At 38.9% G+C, this 19,771-nt stretch overlaps 1 protein-coding gene across 2 annotated transcripts in view; it reads right to left on the bottom strand.

Annotated features, from left to right (window-relative positions):
- The window catches only part of POT1 (protection of telomeres 1), an 80,175-nt gene extending 79,805 nt beyond the window's left edge, over positions 1 to 370 (bottom strand). The window contains exon 1 of one of the 2 annotated variants that reach the window (XM_064446207.1): positions 53 to 370. The gene's annotated coding sequence lies outside the window, so the exon portion shown is untranslated. Of the gene's footprint in view, positions 1 to 11 lie in introns of both variants that reach the window. The other variant, XM_064446184.1, reaches the window with a different exon arrangement.
- Positions 371 to 19,771: the final 19,401 nt, after the last annotated feature.

The following is a 19,771-nucleotide window of genomic DNA, read 5'->3' as shown; positions in this document are numbered from 1 at the left end:
CCCGTCGGTACCTGTCTCCCTTGGCAGCCACCAACGCCACTTCCGCCCTCACCTCACGCCTGGCGCCCACCGAGCATGCCCGGGCGGACCGCGCATGCGTGGCGACGGCTCCAGCCACCCCTCCCGCCGTTGGTCCCGCCAGAGGGCGGTGCGAGCATGCGCTATGCGGGGCCGGGAAGGCGCTGCCCGGAGCGGCGGGGCGGGATCCGCCGGCGCGGCTGGAGGTGGGAGCCGCGCGTCCCCGTGGCCGGGGCCCGCCGGCCTGGCCCTGTGTCCCGCGGCGTAGGCGGCGAGGCCCAGCGGCGGCCAGGTCGGTGCAGGCCCGCTTGCAGGACCGGCGCCGGCCTTGAGGGCGGCCGCCTCCTCCTGCTGGTCCCCGCCTCCCCTGGGGCTGCCGGCGGGCCGCGGGCGGTTCCAGGTAGCGCCGTGTCCCAGCCCTCTCGGGAGGGGTACCGGAGGAGACCGGCCCAGTGTTGGGTGGCCGGTAAAACCTGGGTGCCGCGACCCGGTTCAGGCGCTTAAAAGCTATCACCTGCAGAAGGTTAAAAAATACGGGGGGAAAAGAGCCCCTGCTTCTTGCTGGCGTTCGTCTGTTGTTTAAATGGCGGGAGGCATCAGGCCAGGCTTTGAAAGAAAGTATTCGTGGTTGTTGGAGACGCAGGAACCCTCAGGCTTGCTGATGTTTGGATGCTGCAAGTTGACACATGCCAAGATGCTGTTTGCATTGCTTGCTATTTCAAAATTAGAGGGTACATGGCTCAACATCACAACAGCAAGGCTTCTTCCTTTAGAGGTTTCCACTTTCTCCAGTACCTCTGAGACATGTGATCTGCCAGGCTGCGTGCTCGCTCTCCCCTTTCTCATCTCTGCAGTCCTGGGTATCTGGGACAGCTTTCCTTTTCTTGTTTCTCATCACTTAACGACTTCAAAAAAGTCCCACTGGAAGTAATTTTCTCCTTTCTCTACCTTTAAATCTTTTCCATCACAACCCTCCGCCTATTTTGGAACTGTTTTAGCTAAGTCTCTGAAGTGTTCTAGTTACACTTTGAATTCAAATTCAGTTCAAAAATTGGAACTTAAAGCCATCCATGTTCAGGAAGCTTCTGGAGGGGGATTCACTGACATTTATGTTTTGTGCTACTTTTCATTGTTGCCAACCTTTTCTGGAACAGGTTTCTTTTCTTTGATCATCAATGTTCTCAACAAATTTTAATCCTATATATTCCACTGGGTATTAATGTAGCATGCTTAGTTATAAGCAAAAATATCATTAAGACCTGGTTATACAGGCGTGATAAAAATAGCCCACAGTCAGAGCTAAGATGGAGCTGGGAATTTCAGCACCCCCGGTTACCTGGAGGACTAATGATCTGGCCATCTGAAGAGCCAACTACAGCAGAGTAGATAGGCTGAGAAGATTGGTGCCACTTACCCACATCCTTTGTTTCTATCAGAATGTTTGGAGAAATCAACCTTATGTTTAGACTATTAAGTGAGCATTTCTGGTGGAATATTGTCTGTCCTCGCTTAAGACCTCATTTTTAAATCTACATTTTGAAAACAACAGTTGATCGCAATTAAAAATTTATCAGCAAAAAGTTGATAAAGCAGTGAAGGATACAATCAGGAATTAAACGTTTTTAGAGCCCCTTATTGACTAAAAAATACTCTGGAAAATCTGAAAGAGTGCAAAGTGAGGGAATTCTGTTTTAACCCGCTGATGCGCTCCTCTTTTCTGTTCTGTTTCTTTTTTCATGTCTGTAAAAGATCTGCTTAGCAATTATAATTATGGTGAAGTGAAATCATGGAAAGCTTATACATTATAGATGACTTAAATTAAAATCTTTTGGAAACAACAAGTTGCACTCCTGAGTAATTTAAATGGTTACTTGATCTTCTGATCTTACTTTTCTCATCTTTTGCGGCCTCTGTTCCCAGGTACCATTTCTAAATTTGCTATTAAATTATTTGATAAAGTAATCTCAAACTTAGAGAAATTTGAGCTTAGTATGTGCTGTCCTGTATATAATAAAAAAAAATGAAAAATGAAGGAGAAGCTGTATATAAGCAGAATTCTGATAAAAGAAGATAGATACCAGTTTTATGTGACAACAGAGCAGTTGTTGGATCTGTCATAAATTTAGCCTAAAATCTGGTTTTCTTTAATTTCTAATACTGTTTTTTAATGGTAGTCATCTTCCTTTTCAGGTATTCATTTTCCTTCAGGAAAGTATCCAGTTTCTGCCAGTGGAATATTACAGACAATATGACAAATTAGTGAATAATATGTTGAATCACATCAGAAGGTGATTTTTAATATTCCAGTGAGTGTGTACTGTATATTCTCATGCTACTTGCATTAATCTTGGAACGTGCTGCAATTTATATGTGTCGTAGTAGAAAATAATACCTCTGCAGCGGGGAAAAAAAAGCCAATCAAAACTCCCAGAAAACAGATTTCTGATCTTGACACTGGTGTGCTGTGTGACTTTCATGTTTAAAGCTTTCACTACTAAATTAAAGTTCATAAATAAGTCACAACACAGTACCTTTATGTCTTGAATTTGTGTTTTGAAATGAGGGTCTGCAAAGAAGGTCCACAGGTAACTGATGCCTGCGCTCCCAACCAGTTTAGGAATTGTTGAAAGCCCCAAATACAGCTGAAATTCTGATCACAGAATCACAGAATGGCAGGGGTTGGAAGGGACCTCTGGAGGTCATCGCATCCAACCCATCTGCTTGAGCAGGGACACCCAGAGCAGCGGGCACAGGGATGCGTCCAGGTGGGTTTTGAATGTCTCCAGGGAAGGAGACTCCACAGCCTCCCTGGGCAGCCTCTTCCACTGCTCTGGCACCCTCACAGGAAAGAAGTTTTTTCTCATATTGAGATGGAACTTCCTGTGTTCCAACTTGTGCCCATTGCCCCTTGTCCTGTCATTGGGCACCACTGAAAAGAGCCTAGTCCCATTGTCCTGACACCCACCCTTTAGATATTTATAGGCATTGATGAAATCCCCCCTCAGCCTTCTCCAGGCTGAACAAACCCAGGTCTCTCAGCCTTTCCTCATAAGGGAGATGATCCAGTCCCCTGATCATCTTGGTAGCTCTCCACTGGACTTGCTCAAGCAGTTCCACATCCTTCTTAAATTGGGGGGCCCAAAACTGGACACAGTAGTCCAGATGTGGTCTCACTGGGGCAGAGTAGAGGGGGAGGATAACCTCTCTCGATCTGCTGGCCACACTCCTTTTGATGCATCCCAGGGTACCATTGGCCTTCTTGGCCACAAGGGCACATTGCTGGCTCATGGTCAGCTTGTTGTCCACCAGCACTCCCAGGTCCTTCTCAGCAGAGCTGCTTTCCAGTAGTTCAGCCCCCAGCCTGTACTGGTGCATGGGGTTGTTCCTCCCCAGGTGCAGGACCCTGCACTTGCTCTTGTTGAATTTCATGAGGTTCCCCTCGGCCCAGCTCTCCAGCCTGTCCATGTCTTGCTGGATGGCAGCACAGCCTTCTGGTGTAACAGCTGCTCCTCCCCATTTTGTATCATCAGCAAACTTGCTGAGGTTACACTCTATCCCATCATCCAGGTCTTTGATGAATATGTTGACCACGACTGGACTCAGCACAGACCCCAGGGGAACACCACTAGTGACAGGCCTCCATCCAGACTCTGCTCCATTGATCACGAAAACAATGAAAACTTTCAGTTTACTTCAGCAAGACCAAAACTACCCCCTAACTATATCCAAAATATATGTAACGTAAGACATTGAACCAAAGTTTTCAGAAACAGAAACTTTATACATTAAAACAATACTTAGTCACAGGAGCTCCTGAAGACTGTTCTCTTGATGAGGCAGGAGACTAAATAGGTGTTTGGGAAACTAGCACCAACCTCAAGTTGTTTTCAAAATTTTGGAGCCATTTGAAAATACTGGGTGAAATTTTCAAATGTTTTGAAAAACACACATTGCAATGGCATTCAGATTCATAAGCAATATTGAAAATTCTGTCTGTCTAACCATATTTTCCTCTGATATCTTAGCAAACAATAGCAAGGCAGTTGTCCTACTGGAATGCAGGCTATCTGCATTAGTTGCTGTCTTGGTATAATTTTTTCTAAGATCAGCATGAGACATTTTGTAGGCTGCTGATACAATGTTAAATGGGAAGTATATACTCAGATTCTAAATAATGCAGGTCTCAAAAAGGATCAGCTTTCACTTCATTTGAGAGCTATTGTAAAACTATTTCCACATACCTCTACAGCTAAAGGCAGCCCTTTTCTACTCCTTTAACTTTGCTTTGATGCAAGCACTTGATTTTTTAGTAGACTTTTATGGATACACACCAAATTCGACCAGTTATGGGGCAGACATTCTTTGCAGTACATCTGAAGTGTTGCTTGTTAAAGTTGATAGCCTCTTAGAAGTTAAAAATCCAGATTTATTAAAGTTAATAAAATGATTACAGTATAAATGTTTAATAATTTCTAGATTATTTCCAAGAATGCATTTTGACTAATTGCATCTTTATAAACATAGTTCATGTGCAATGAATCAATAAAAAATCATATGATTATAGCATGCTTCTCATTACAAAGTGCCGTGCTTAAATGATTTTCTTTCTGAAAGGACAGTCAGATCCATGAGTTTTTCTTACCGCTGCTGGCAAAGCTGAAATGCAGAGGCCAGAATTAGTCTTTTGAAATAAGTATATAGTAAGTACTGAAATAAGTAATTCTTCATTATTTGTATTATGTTAGTGTTTTATGTAATTGAAGCTCACTTACATGGATATAGCTTATGTGGGTGTAAAAATAAAATAGAACATACATTTAGTAGGTATTTAATGGGTACATTACAATAATTTAAGAAGCAAGATTTGCAGAGGAGGATAAACCTTTTATTAGACCAAATTGTGTAGATTATAGATTGTGCGTGTTACATGATAGCAATGGAACACCTTCACAGACTATTGCTGGCATTTCAGTAGCTCACTCACGGAACAGATTCATGACTGGCGTCTTGGACAGAAGAAGCCAGCTTTGAATAGCTGACTAATGGAGTAGTGGGTGAAGAAAGACTCATTCTGGGCAGGAGGCAATTTTCTCATATATTTAGGGGTAAGGAAAAGAACCGGGAGAGGATCCAGGAAAAAAGCAGGAGACTGAATGTAAGCAGGGTGTGAAGAAGGTGTCTGTTATTGTGATTCTGGAGACATCTCTGCTTGTGGCAATTTTCTGGTGCAATAAGTCTAAAATATGCCTGAAAATCTCCAAGTTTTCTTGTAAAAGAAGGTGATATATGATATGCAGAGTCTTTCACAAAAGAATAGTTCTTGTGCCTACTGGCTACTTCAAAATTTACTGGGGTTTTGAACATTAATAAGACAGATATTAATAGAATAAGAAGACTTATTACAGTCACTGTAAATTTTGGAACCTGACCCAAAGCTGTTTGAAGTCGATGTCAGTCTTTCCACTGGTTTCAAGATTTCAAGGGTTTCCTATTCATTGAATCATCACAGATGCTGCAGATTAGATTTTTGTTTGCCAGTATTAAGTCTGCTTCATTTAGAATGAGACATTTTTCTTTTCTAAATTTAATGCACTCATTAAGTATGCTTGCACTCTGGTTCTGTTCTTAGCTAATTTGCTTAGCAATAGAATTTTATTTTCTAATGAGGCAGCTATCCAAAAGCCTTCTGTAGAAATGAACAATAATAAATATTTGTTATCTCTTTGCATAGTAGTTTTTCTATATTTTAAATTAAATACTTCCTAGCTCTAAGAATGTTGAAATATTGCTCTTTATTCTAAAACCTCAGCTGTCTATCTGTAGAAGTTTGTGCTTCCTTCAGTGATGCTTATAAGCTTATACTGGCTAAGAAGGCTACTGCAAAAATAAGCCTAATTTATATAATTTCCCAAGGATTTGATGTGTTAGTGTGACACATACCATGGGAGTAAGATAATGAAAAGAAACCCCAACACTTCAGAAGCATTGGATCTTTTCTTTTGTTGCAAATGCGGGAATAAAAACAGGAATATCTTAAGATAGTTCTGCAAGGAAAGTATGATGTTCATAGGCACAAAGTAATTAAAACCAAATAGGCATCACAGAGGTGTTTAATTTTTTAAGTGCTTGTACGTAATGTTGGAGCATTTGTTTGTATGTCCATTCATTGCATGTAAATTTTGGTAAGTGTGCATCAGTTGTAGACAACAGACAGGAACCTAGGCGTATATTTTCAAGGAAGTCATTAAAAGACACAGGACCCAGATGAAGGAGCACAGACAAATAGAACTATTTCTATAAAAGCTATTTAAGTATTACTTGGAAAATAGTAAAGAGTTTCTTGATCTCTTATTTTCATTAACTGAAGCAACTGTTTTTCTATGTTATATACTAAAGCCTGAGATTTGTTTTCTGATCTTTTAAATGGAATTCTTTATGAACCACTTTATTTGGAAAATTGAAGTTCTTCAGTTTCAGGAACGAAAGTCATTATTATCACAGGCATCGTTGTCCTCCCTGTGGAAATATATAGATGCCATCACGAACTGGAATCCTTTTGTGTTTAACAATCCAATGTCAAACAAAAAAGCCAGTCTCCACCCCGCTAGGTGTACAGTCAAAATGCACTAAGACAGTTAGATCTGGAGTTAATTTAAAATGTAGTGAGATACTTACTTTGAAACAAAAAAAAAAAGCAAGAGGAGACTTGGAAAGAGATGTTACTGAGATGTTTCTATGAAGTTACTTAGCTTTCACTAATGTGATAATGGTACCAGTTTTCTAGACATCATTACATTCTCCAGCCTGGAGAAAACTTTAATACATAAAATGATTTCTAATTTAAGAAAACGCAGGCTTCTTGGTATATTTCAAATACCCCAAAAGCACAAAAAGCATTTGATCTTTTTCTTGAAAAATCTTCAGCTCTTAGGGCTTAATTCTGATAATTCTATCTTCAGAGGCTGTAGTGGGATTATTCAAAATATCTATATCTATTTTTTGCTGCTTTTTTACATTCTCACTTTGGCTTTGCATCACTGTATTTTTAAAAATATATATTTATTTTGGTTTTCAGTAAGGTAGAAGTAAAAAGAAAATTAAATGAAAATCAAAACTAGGAAAGACCTGTGGCTTAAATAGAACGACTGTATCACTAGTCATGTTCACCTCCTATCCTGAGATATCCTGAATGTTTTCTAAGAGGTTGTTAATTCAGTTTTTAACTCAAAGGGCCTTGAGTGGTTTTGGGAACCCTGAAGCTGAAGCATTGTGCATCCATCTTAAACTCTTTAGCTTCAGTGTTCTGTGAAAAACTGAACAGAAGTTGTTCTACCATGAATGACAGACCACCTTATTTTAAAAATTTTATAACTTTGAAGATGTTTGTCTTTAATCTTCCAAACACTTTCATCTGTTTATTTTCTTAGGCTAGATGATTATTTTTTGAATCTTCTGTATGACAAAAAAACAGAAACGACATTTTCCAAAACATGGTAAACATAAATATTTTTTTACATTTGGAAACAGCCAAAATATTCAAACTGAGGCAAAATATACCATTTGTTTTTTGACCATGAATGAAATGAAGAAGTGTCCCTCAGCAACTGAATAACAGGAAAGCACAGGAAAAACTTCTGACCTCTGTGACAGTATCTGATATAACAGTTTAGTGGTGATTTTGCACTCATTTTTACTTCTAGAGTTTACTTAACGCAAGAGTGGCTGTGATTTCATTCATTACCGGCCACAATTTTTTGAGTGCACCTGTGTGGCACTCGATGTGTTACACTCTCGTGGACTTCAGTGGGACTTGCTACACAGAATTTTGCAGAAATAAGGATTCTTCAGCTGTGTTAAGACCTTATTTAATAGACTAATGAGCTCTTGAGGGGGACTGCATGAGCTCAATTTCCATAGAAGTTTCAGAACAGATATTCAGGACCTCCAGAATTAGGAGAGTATGCTGTTATGTTCTTACAAATTTGGCAATGGAGTTGTTGCCGTGGTCTTTAAAATCCCAGCCCACCTGGGAAGCATGGTAATCTGACAAAAGACTGTTAAATAGTATCAGATACTGAGGATGTCGATTCTTTGTTGTACTACAAAAACATTTTGTCAAATTGAAGAAAATGGTTTTAAAAAATAAGATACTGCACTTAAGCAAAAATAGTCAATTGCATAAATTCATGAGGGTAAACAACAAGCTAAGTGGCAGTTCTTTAGAGAAAAGAGGAACGAATCACAAGCTGATTGTGAGTCAGCCACGTCATTCTGTTCTGAAAGAGAACAAATGACATAAATAACCTGTAAGATACATAAAAAAACCTTTCTGTTCAGGAGCTCTGATAAGCTGAAGTAATGTATTCAGTTTCTGTCATAAAACAAGAAAAACATAGGTCAGTTGGAGAAGTTCTGAAGGACGTCAGTAAGAATCATGAAAGGCTTAGGAAACATGACCTCCAAAGACAGATGGAAAGACCTGGGGTTATCTAGCCTGAAGTCAAGAGTATGTTTTTCTCATGTGGAGTCATGTGGTACATAAAAAATAGAAACAAGAAATAATTGTTTCTGTGTGTCCATGGTACATAGACAAAGTAATAAGCTTAAATTCCAAAAGGAATTATTCATATTAGACAATAGGACAGACTTTTTGACCAAAAAAAAAAATGTTGGGACATGGAATAATTTTCCTGAAATCTGCATTACTGGATAGATTTTTTTGGACCAGGTTAATAAAATATTTAGTTTAACTAGCTGATCTGTCTCAGAGTAGATGGATGGATAAGATACATTCTGAAGGTCATTTCAACTCTATTTTTCTGTGGTTCTATAAGATTTGATATGAAACTTTTACTTATTTTAAATTTATTTGCTTCTTAAAGCTGTATTTTTCTCAGTTAGATGGCATTGTTCGAAGCTGTTTATGTGAACCCAAAGCCGAGGATGGAAGTCTGTTCATATGCAGGCTGTGAAATATTTACGATTTGTTGCTTTTTTGTGGCTTAGTATATGTTCATTGTATTTAATTGGATGTTGTTAATGTGTGCTTAAAAGCTGTCATTTAGTTTTATTTTACACAATCTTGCATGATTGTTCATTGGCACATTTTCATGCCACATTAGTTCTTTGTTCTTTTTTGTATATTGACCATGTCAGTCAGTTTTGTGGTTTGTGTGTTTTAACTTTACTGGTTTAATTGTTGTCTTTTAGATAACTCATAAAAATCTAAAAAGAAGTGCTAAGTGGTTTCAAAAAATAAATTTTAAAATTCATTTGATAATTTGATTAGTAGCAAAAAGGAATAAACACTGTAAACAGTGTCTTCTAATATATCATAATTACATGTGCATTCAACTGAATTGACTAAAACTAGGTGCTCAACCAAGCATCTAATTATTTTGAAAAATTGCAGTTGGATGCTGCTTTTCTACTGAGTTTAGGCAAGGGTTCCTGATACTGATTTCTGCATCTTTAAGAAAGCGGTCAAGCATGAAGGAGCATAATAGCTCACCAGATTTGGAGCTTGCAATACTTGCTGATACAAATAGTCTTTTCTTAGAGGAGAAGGTCAATTTATTTGCATATGATTATTAATGTTCATATAATTTATAGCTGTAGAGAGGATGTGCAAGATAGCATTTTCTAAGCAAACAGGACATTTTTCCAAGAAGACACATTAGGGAGAGTCACGTAGATCACGTTTGTCTCGACCTTGGTGAATATTTCTTTGCTAGTTTCATGTGAATCCTTTGTGTGATTCTGTTCACAGGACAACATTACAATTGATCAAACACTACGTATCTGAATGTCTTCTCAAATGTGAAGCTATCACTGAAGTATTTACAACAGTGAGGACTGCAGGAGTTTTAGCTTCTGTGTGGGTTAGACAGGTGGTTTCTTCTAAACAAGGTTCATTTCTTTATAAGAATAGGGACTACTGAAGAGGTCAGCAACATTACCAAAAAAAGAATTACCAAAAAAGTCTGTGGTGGGTTGGCCCTGGCTAGCAGCCAAGCACCCATCCAGCTGCTCGCTCACTTTCACCACCCTCAGCATGACAGGGAAGAAAATAGAACAGGAGCGAGACAGCTCATAGGTCGAGAAAAAGACAAGGAGGTCACTTACCAATTACTGTTGGAGGCAGAATAGACTTGAATTGGTGAAAATAATTTACTGCAAATTAATATAAATATTTAATTACTCTTTCAGGTATTCAGAACAAAAACCAAAATGAAAAAAAAAAGCATTAGAACATTTAGGAAAAACACACTTGTGTTTCAACATTGTTTTTGATTTGTCACTGTCAATAAAAACAAACTCCTTTTCCCAGGCTCAACTTCACATCAGACACGTCTCCTCCTACCTTGTTATGGCTGTAGGTTACACTCGGTGCCTTCAGGAAGCAAGGAGTAGCAATGGCGGAGGTGTGGTGGAGTTTGCAGTCAGTACGTAGTGGTTTCTGTTTGCTGCTCCTTTGCTCTTTCTGTCTGCTCTGGCGTGGGTCTTCCACATTCTCTGTCCCTTCAGGAATATCTGTGCTGCCATGGAGCACCTCCTGCCCCTCTAACCTTGGTGTTCTCTTGCTGTTTCCCTCTGATTCCCTCCTCCTATCTCCTGTCCTTTCTAAAATACATTTTCACAGAGGCAACACCGAGTTCACTAATGGGCTCAGCTTTGGCCTGCGATGAGTCCAGAGCCATCTGGAACTGACTGTGTCCAGCACAGGACAGCCCCTGACCTTCTTCCACGGAGGCCACCCCTGCAACTCCCCACTACCAAAACCTTGCCATACCTACACAGAAACTTTTATCCACATTGCTTTTTCAAACAGACAATCCATACTCCATTATCACTCTTTAAGAACTGAATGGAATAATCAGAAATTTGAAGTTCTGCATGTTCTCATCAGCTTTCATCATTCCTTTCTTCTCAGCCTGCCTCACAGCTTTTAATTTAAACAAATAGAATATAAAATGTGTATTTTATAGCTATTAGTCTGACCTACGATCACGTAAGTCAACAGATAGTGCTATGAATTGACAAACATAATTTATCATTTCTGTTGACATCCAGCCCTAAATTTCTCTCAGAGTGGGCAAGTTTTTATTCTTATTAATTAGGTTTATTACTGTAGCAAGTAGGAGCTTTATCAGGAACTAACACCACATTGTCCTGAGAAGAACACCAGCCAGTGGCAGTAGGTACTTTCAACCAGAAGACAAGAGAAGGCCAGCAAGGTAATAAGGTCAGCCTGATGAGAGGTAGTTTTAGCAGAGTAGCAAATTAAGCATTGCCAAGGACAGCAGTCCAATTTCTTAGTGAGTCATCTGTCCATTTTCCTCTTGGTGTGACAGAAGCCAGTCTCCATGTGTGAGAAAAAGTCAAGAGGGAAAAAAAGCCAGAAGGCATGCACTGTGGTGGACAAGATTTATAAAAAAGGATCGTAATGAACAGTGTAGATCATTACCTTAATTGGAGAAATATCCAATAACCATTTCAGAGGATTCAAATATCCCACAGCTAGTGTATTTGGCCAAATGATAGTAGAAATCACAAACAGAGATAATTTAAAAAAAGGGCAAAAAAGGTCTGCAGTAGTGATTAAAGGTAATTATACATCTCTTAAACTCTGAAAATGCTATCACTACTTATTAACTCTGCCTCTTTTCTCACCTACCCTTCTTCATAGTAGTTTCATGAAAGTCCTGGGATCAGAGGAAGAAAACAAGGAGATGAAGGTTTCTATATTCTGAGGGTCAGCGCCTCTGGCCTCTGTGGAGAGAGCTTTCTCCAGGGTTTTCTTACAACAGTGGTACTGCAGTTTGGCACATCTCTCAAGTGGGAAGGTGCAGAAATTAAAACAGTGAAGTTCATAGGCAAGATAATAGTAAGACATTGATTAATTGATAGTCTGTTTACTACCATAATCTCACTCTGAACTTAATAACTGCTGAAATATAGAGTGATATCCCACGTGATGTGCTTGCAAAACAAAGTACCATGCACTGTGCAGAATATTAAAAATAATCCTTTCTTATATAGATGTCAGGAATCAGATTGTTCTGGAAATGTTTATCAGGTGGTACTGGTAGAATGGAAATTTTATCAGTACTGCCTCAAATGATAACGTATGGCAGAGCACAGCTTCCATTGATATCAACAGGTGTTGCATGTAACCATGTGAGAATTGATGCAGACTCTATATAGCGTGGCATTCCAGAAATTAATGGATATTTTTGGAAAGTAATGAACAATCCTTATATGAATTATTTAACTATCATAGGCATATCTACATAGAAAACTAGGGAAAGGTCATGTGAAGAACTGAAATTAAAAACAAGATAGAAAAGGAACAGGACAAGAAAAAAAGAAGGCTATAAAAACAATAAAAGATACATTTAACGTTTTACTAACTGTCCAGACATCTATAACTTACTGTAAATCTTTACCATCTCCTTTAGGGCATAAACTAGGAAAATTAAGAACTCCAAGAAAGGGGTGACTAACAGTTAGGTCTTAGGTTTATTGATAACTAAGAAGAAGAATCCCTATAGTAGACTTTAAAATTTTATAAGGCTCTTATAAAAGCCAAAGGATATCAGCTATTGGTGGGTCTTGTGAAACATCGGAGCTCATCAGGTGAGGCTATGAGTCTGACATAATGCTTTTCCTTTAAATCAGCGCAGTAATAATTATATTATTTTTAAATGCTGCTGAAAATTGTTCAGTTTTCCACAGAAAGAGGAAGCATCCTCAGAAAGTAAGAATTGGTAACTGCCATTGGCTGTTCTAACTGCAAGAACAGGAAAACAGTCTGGAAAAGTAAAAATTGGTGTGAGAGAATAGAAAACTCAATAATCTGTGGTTGCTCCAGATGAAAAATAAAAATTAACTGCACGTATTGGCTGCTCAAAGTGGTGGTGTCCAATATTCCCTTGTGTCTCTATGACATAAAAATGAGTTAATGTTTACCCAAAATGGAGCCTCTCTCTGAGACCTTCCCATGCTGCTCATACCTTTTCTTTCCTAAAGAGGTTGGATTTTCTGCACAAACTTTCTGCAAGATCTTGGACTTTCACTGGGGATGCCTGGCTGGCTCCAGACTCTGTGATATGGATCATCACTGCAATGAGACTCTGTCTGTTATTCTATTGGTCCCCCTCTGAGCCCACACTTCTGGGGTCAGTTTGGTTTGTCCTCCCACGTCTGGGATGGTTGGTTCCCCCTCTGGGGTTGTTTTCCCCCTTCTGAAATCAGTCTAATTTGTTTCATAGAGGTATTATATATCCATATAAGTAATCCTTAATAAGTACATGAACATGAATGCTGCATTGTTGATAAGTTTGCTTCACTAATGATGTTTTTAGTAACCTGTAATGGTATATACCTACTTGGCTATTGCTGTTATTGGTTGCTGCTATTATATTGATTGTTGCCATACAGCTGATAGTTGCTGTACTATTGAGTGCTGCTATTATTGATTGTTACTGTTATTGATTGGTGCTATACCATTGATTGATACTGTATTACTGATTGCTGCTAATGATTTGTAATAGCCTGATATCTCTCTATATTTTTTTCTTTATTAATCATAGGTATACTGGCTAGTGGTGATTTTTGTGGTACTTGTGGTAATCCATAATAAAGTAGAGAAATTTAGAAGATAAAGCCTCCATGTTCTTGTCTTATAGAGAATCCTAAGAATCCATGGTTACGATCTCTACAAACCCATAGACTGGGTAACCCTTTAGGTTGTGACAGATGACTGTCCTGGAGGATGAGGGGAGGGCAGTTTATCTGAACTTTAGTAAGGCTATCGACCCTACTTCTTATAACAGCTTGTCCCTGAGGACAAGCTGATTAGTAAAGGCTAGATAAGTAGATAGTGAAGTAGACTAAAGACTGGCTGAAGAGCTGGGCTCAAAGGGTTGCAATCATCAGGACAAAGTCCTGATGGAGGACAGTTGCTAGTGGTGTGGCCCAGGAGTTGATAGTGGGACTGATACATCTTCATTAATGGATAATGGGACAGAGTGCACCCTCGGTGAGTTTGAGTGTGATGCAAAACTGGGAGGAGTGGCTGAAGGTTGTGCTTGTGCTACCTATTCTTCAGAGAGACCTTGACGGGCTAGAGAAGTGGGCCAGCAAGAACCCAGGAGACAAGCCATTTTAGAGTGAATTCTTAAAAGGAGGCTTACCTGTGATTTCTGGAGGAGTCCATCGAAAAGCCTATCTCTCACCACTGGCTGAGAAAGGAGGCTCTTGTGCACATGACACTTTGTGAATGTGCAGCTTTTGAGCAGCCAGCTTGGAGAGCTCTGGCACATAAAATCAATTTCAAAGGAAGAATATTTTCTATCATATGACAACTGGTTCTCAAGAAGTGGAACACAGAGCTGAAATGACATGAGTTTCCCCACCATTGTCACTGTTTCACTCCTGAGTAGCACTACCTGGTGCTTGTCCAACCAACGTCCTGACAGCTTGTCAAAAGACTGCTTGGAAATAGCTGTCACAGGATTTACTGCATTAAACAATCTGTCTTTACATTCCAGTTCAGGCTTGACAGATTTGTCAGTTTCTCCAATCTTTTCACAGTTCATAAAGTCAACATTTCTGTGAAGCAACCAATTCTGAGAGACCTGCAAGGAAACCTCTGGTGATTACTTCAAGTGTGACTAATTTAGAAATAGTGTAAGATATTTTTAAATCTCAGCAAAAGAAAGGAACATGCAAGGTAGCAGGAGGGCTTCATTAAAAATTATCTAACAACACCTGAGAGTTTGCCATGCAGCAAAATTTTATTTCAGAAAAATCTCACTCGTTTAGGAAAACTCAGTGCTTCCCTTGAGGAAGTATTTTGTCCATATTTGTAAGCTCTTAAAGTGTGTGTTATAAAAATGATGAGGATACAACCTTTAAAGCACTTGGGCGAGCGAAAAAAAAACACTTATTTTGCTGGCTGGATAAACAACTTGAGTCCTGGATTCCTCAGATATTGTTATCCTTTTGAAGTTGTGTTTGCAAAGAAGTTTTCCACTTTATAGGTTTTGCTATTTTTATTTCCTCATTGCAGAGAAGAGCAGAGAATTAAGGTGTTACAATACATATGGCAGTAAATCAAGAAAAGGTAGGTTGGATCTTAATAATTCTCTCTCCTACTTCCTTTTCACATATGTGATTTGTGTTATTTTAGTGAAACTGATTTTGCCATGATTTAACAGATGCCACAAGTTAAAAGAAGCAAAACTATCTAAATTACTAAGGGAAAAAAACAGTGAAGAGAAAAAATAAAAATGCAAACTTATAAAACAATTCTGACCGTATGGAGTTCTAAGCTGGAATTAAGTTTCATTCACATCATTGTACTTCATCAAATGATAACAGCCCATTCACAGCAGCATTGCATGAGGTGATGTAGAAATTTTGAGTGATTCAGGTTTTTTACTGTTTTTCCTATTTAATCTCTTGCATGAAGTGGAGAGATTAGTTCAGCTTTTTGAAAACTGCATTGGTTTTCTCTGAATAACAATAGCAGGCTCTGAACAAAGACAAAGCAGATTTGTTGCTTAGCAGATTGACATATATGGTGTTGCTTCAGAGGATAAGAAGTGGCCTTTCAGTCCTGGCCAAAGCAGCAGGACTCTTTCAGTTGTTGGCAGAAGTATGAGCTTGAGATTACCTTAATGGGTGGGCAGAGATATGTAATTGATATTCACATAATCACAAAAGTCCTTGGAGAATTTATGGCACAAACAGGACTGGAAATGTGACTTTCAATCTTTTATACAATTACTTCTGCCTCACAGTCTCAGCACTAACCAGCGTGCTTGGCTCTGCTGTGGCATTTATATGTCAGAGAGCCCAGGGTAGTAGCAAAACACCTTTGTTCTTGCTACATACATGCAAACATTACTTGCGGTGGTTCGATTTGTGCTACCACACCTGACATTTTCTCTGTCAGCAGAGAGAACTACCAAATTTGACAAATCAAATACTCTTGCTCAAAACACTTTTCTGGAAATCAATTTGACTGTTTCACCTGGCAGGTTTGTGAATTCCCCAAACCTGATGTTCCATCCTTGAGATGAAAAATGCTTCAAAATATGAGGATCGTTTTTGACTTTCTTTGGGTCCAAGACATTTGTTCCAGCCTTCAATTTGTGAAGCAGTTTGTTCACAAAGCCTTCAACAATTTCTTGTGCCCTGAGACAGTGTTCACTGTGTTAATCATCTGGAAACAGCTACCAGAGATGATCATGGCTGGTTTGGGCTGACAAGAGCCATGGTATTTTCCTTCGTATTTTCTGTTACCAAGAAGTGTTTGGTAGTCTCCCGCAATAAGTTTCCTCAGCTTGAGGTCAGGATCTGTGCACTCCAAATACCTTCCAGAGGCTAGGCATAGTAGTACAGGTCAGCTGCAAGTAGCCAGTGCAGCTACATAGGTCAAGGCAGTTTGGGTTTGGTTGGAGCTCCATGGGAACAATTTTATTTGTCTAGTCCAGCTGTGCTCCTTGCATACATTTTTTGCTAACTTTACGCCAACAGAGTTTACCTGGACAGGAGAAATTCCCTGTTGCTGTATGTTGTAGTAGCTTATACTTATTGTGGAACTATTGTTAATAGCTACTGGTCATCAGCTCCATATACTGCAGCCTCATCCATGTAAGGTGCTGTTCTTCTGAATGGTGGAAAGGTTAGCTGAATCAGCCTGAGAATCCTCTATGGTCATGACACAGTGAGTTAGAGGATTTTCTTGAAGAATGGCAGAGCTGTAAACAATGTCAGAAAATATGTGGCAAAAGGAACGTGTGCACTTGAGACATATTGTGTTTCGCTTCCGTACTGTGCTCTGTGGGTTGTTTCTGTGAAAATGCAGCAGATTTCCATGCCAGGGGACTGTTAGCTGTAACTTGGGGCATAAAAGCCCCAAGTGAGATCAATACTGAATAAGTAAATGTAGCATTAGATTAACCCAGTATAAGGACATGATGCAAAATTGAATTGGTATGACCCTGTCCCTAGAGAGTAGACATAGTGTTTAAGACTGGAATGTATGTAGGAAGCCACAGGAGCTGTTGCCACATTACGTGACCGTTACAGCATTAATATTTTGTATGTCTATTTTATGTATATATAAAATCTTATATATATATATATATATATCTATGTTTCATCCAAACCTAATACAGGACACAAACTATTAGCTCTTTATGCAACATGTAGTGCTGTTTCGGAGTGCTGGAACACAACTGCCTATGCTAGTAAGCTTTTAGCTTTTTAGCTAGTGTTTTTGTAATGATTTTTTCATGTGCCATGAGTAACTTACTTACCCAAAGAATTCCTGGGCATGATTTTGGAGTTGCAATGTTCCAGTAAGGGCTGCCAATAGATAGTTTGCATACAACCACCAGATTTCCCAGGATAACAGTGATTACTAGCATGGAAACAAGCTTTTCTGTGCCAGCTGGTTTCAAGACCCAGGAATACTCTCAGTAAATTTAATTTACTAGCATAATTCTCAGGTGTCTCATCTTTCTTTTCCCTTCATATTCACTTGATCTCCATAAAAGTCCCTGTGATCTCTTAAAACCCGGAGTTACTAAGACTGCATTCAGAAAAAGTAAGTTGGGTCTTTCATGCTTAGAAAACTGGCTGAAAGGTCAATTAAGAAAATAAATTTTCTTTTATTGCTTCAAGTTACCATAAGTGTTTTATCTCAGATGTTCAAAATTTTGTCTGCAACTACCTAGGTCTAGGAATTTAATATTTGTGCCCCTCATGAACCACCAGAATCCATACACTGAAGCTTTGAAAACAAAATTGTCAGTAGACCTTCCTGCAACATGCAACAAAACATCATAAAATGCAAGAAGCTCACAAAATTAACTGCAGAAGTGCTTAAAGGCATAGAGGAATTAATGTACTACATTATTTTAAACTCTCTGCAGTCATAGATGCATGCATTTAATATTACTGACATAACTAGTGCTTGTGAAACCAGTAGGAGATCTCGCAATGGCTGATATTAAGGACAAATACTGGTAATTGCAACAGCATCCCATATAGGTAAAAACTTTCCATAGTTAGATGAAACAAACATAGTAAAAACTTCAGAATTTTTCATGACCACAAAATAAAAAGAAGAGTAAGGGTTAGCTCCCTTAAAAGGAAGTTCTGAGTTTGGCTTCTCTCTTTCAGTGAAAGTTCATACAAGAAAGAAAACATATCCCCCTCAGAATTTTACCTCAAGTTTTTAAAATGTAGCTTACAGATCCTCATGCTGTAAAACTGCAATTTCCTTCAAGGGGAAACATCAGGATTTTACTAAGGAGCAGAGATAAGTTACTACAAGCCCTTCTGGCTAGCCTAATGGTTTTTTCTTTACTATACGAGATTTCCTGACAGAAAAGTAACTGGCAGGTGTTCAGAGAGGTGTGGATCCAGCTCACAACACCTGATGTTAAAGCTGGCAATTGAAACAGAAGAACCTATCCTTTCTCCTTGGGACATTTACTTTTTTTAAAAAAAATCATTATTAAATAATACTCAGACACTAAGCTAAGACCAATGAATAACTGTATGAGCCCAAACAGCTTCCCTTGAGTTCTAGTGATCTATGCTCAAAGCCAAATTTCTGTTTCTGTGATCCTGGTAAGCCAGGAGCCAGTTCAACTTTTCGTATGAATAAGAGTAGCTTGAGGTTATCGAAATTTACACAACAAATCCACTACTCCTGCATTCACGACTGTTTTGCCAATACTACAGGCTGATCTTTCACTATCCGTAGTACTGTTGTAGCCACAGTAGTATAAAAAGAAATTAAATAGAAGGTAAATAGAGAGTGCCAATAGTCAGATAGTTGAAAAAACTGGCAGAGCTGGAGGAAAGAGGATTCTTTTAAATGTTATCCCATTATTGGGCACGTATTAGCATGTCTCTGCCACAGACTGGAGAAGAGTTGGGGGAAGGGAGAGAGAATGAAGAAAAACTGGTAAACAGAAAAATCTCAGTCAATAGCTTGAACTATCTTGATTTTTGTCAGGTGGAGGTTCCCTCTACCACAACTATTTGCAACACTTCAATGCAATACAGATATCAAGTGAAGCTGTTAATTCTGATCAGAATATTCATTCAACTTGCTTGATAAAAACCTTTGAAAGGCTCAGTGATATTTCTGAGAAAACTGTAATGACCCATCCCTGCCCCACAGGATGGGACATTGTTTACTTATCAATTGTGTAATGGTCTCTCCTCTTCCATTCACGGATGCAGTGAAGAGTAAGAATTGATCAATTTTTATTGATAAAATAAATAACTTGATACCACCAGTCATAAAATTAGCCATTTCTTTTTAAAATCCATCAGGAACATTTGATTGTAAGACCCAGTAGTGTTGACAATATCACATCCTGACTACAGGGTATGCAAAGAAATAGCTTGGAGTAGCCTTCAAAAAAAAGTGATGGCAGAACCACTAATTACTTCAAACACCAAATTTAGTCATTTATAAATTGTATTATAGAACAGAAAGCAAGGGACTAGAATCAAAGAGCAAGAAGGTCTCTTTTAATCTATACTAGGTTTTTATTAATTTTAAATTTAGCTAACAGTAATTATGGGTGAAAGAGGCAGGATGAGCAATGCTGTTGCATCAGGAGGGAAATGTGAAATATACGGTTTGTGTACCTTCTACCTTCTCCAGAACCAGTTGGCATCATAACTGAAACACTATTTTTTATGATACCAGGAT

Source organism: Phalacrocorax carbo, chromosome 1 (assembly GCF_963921805.1).
Source record: "Phalacrocorax carbo chromosome 1, bPhaCar2.1, whole genome shotgun sequence".
NCBI classification, from domain to species: domain Eukaryota; kingdom Metazoa; phylum Chordata; class Aves; order Suliformes; family Phalacrocoracidae; genus Phalacrocorax; species Phalacrocorax carbo.
This window is presented reverse-complemented; position numbering and strand designations above follow the sequence as displayed.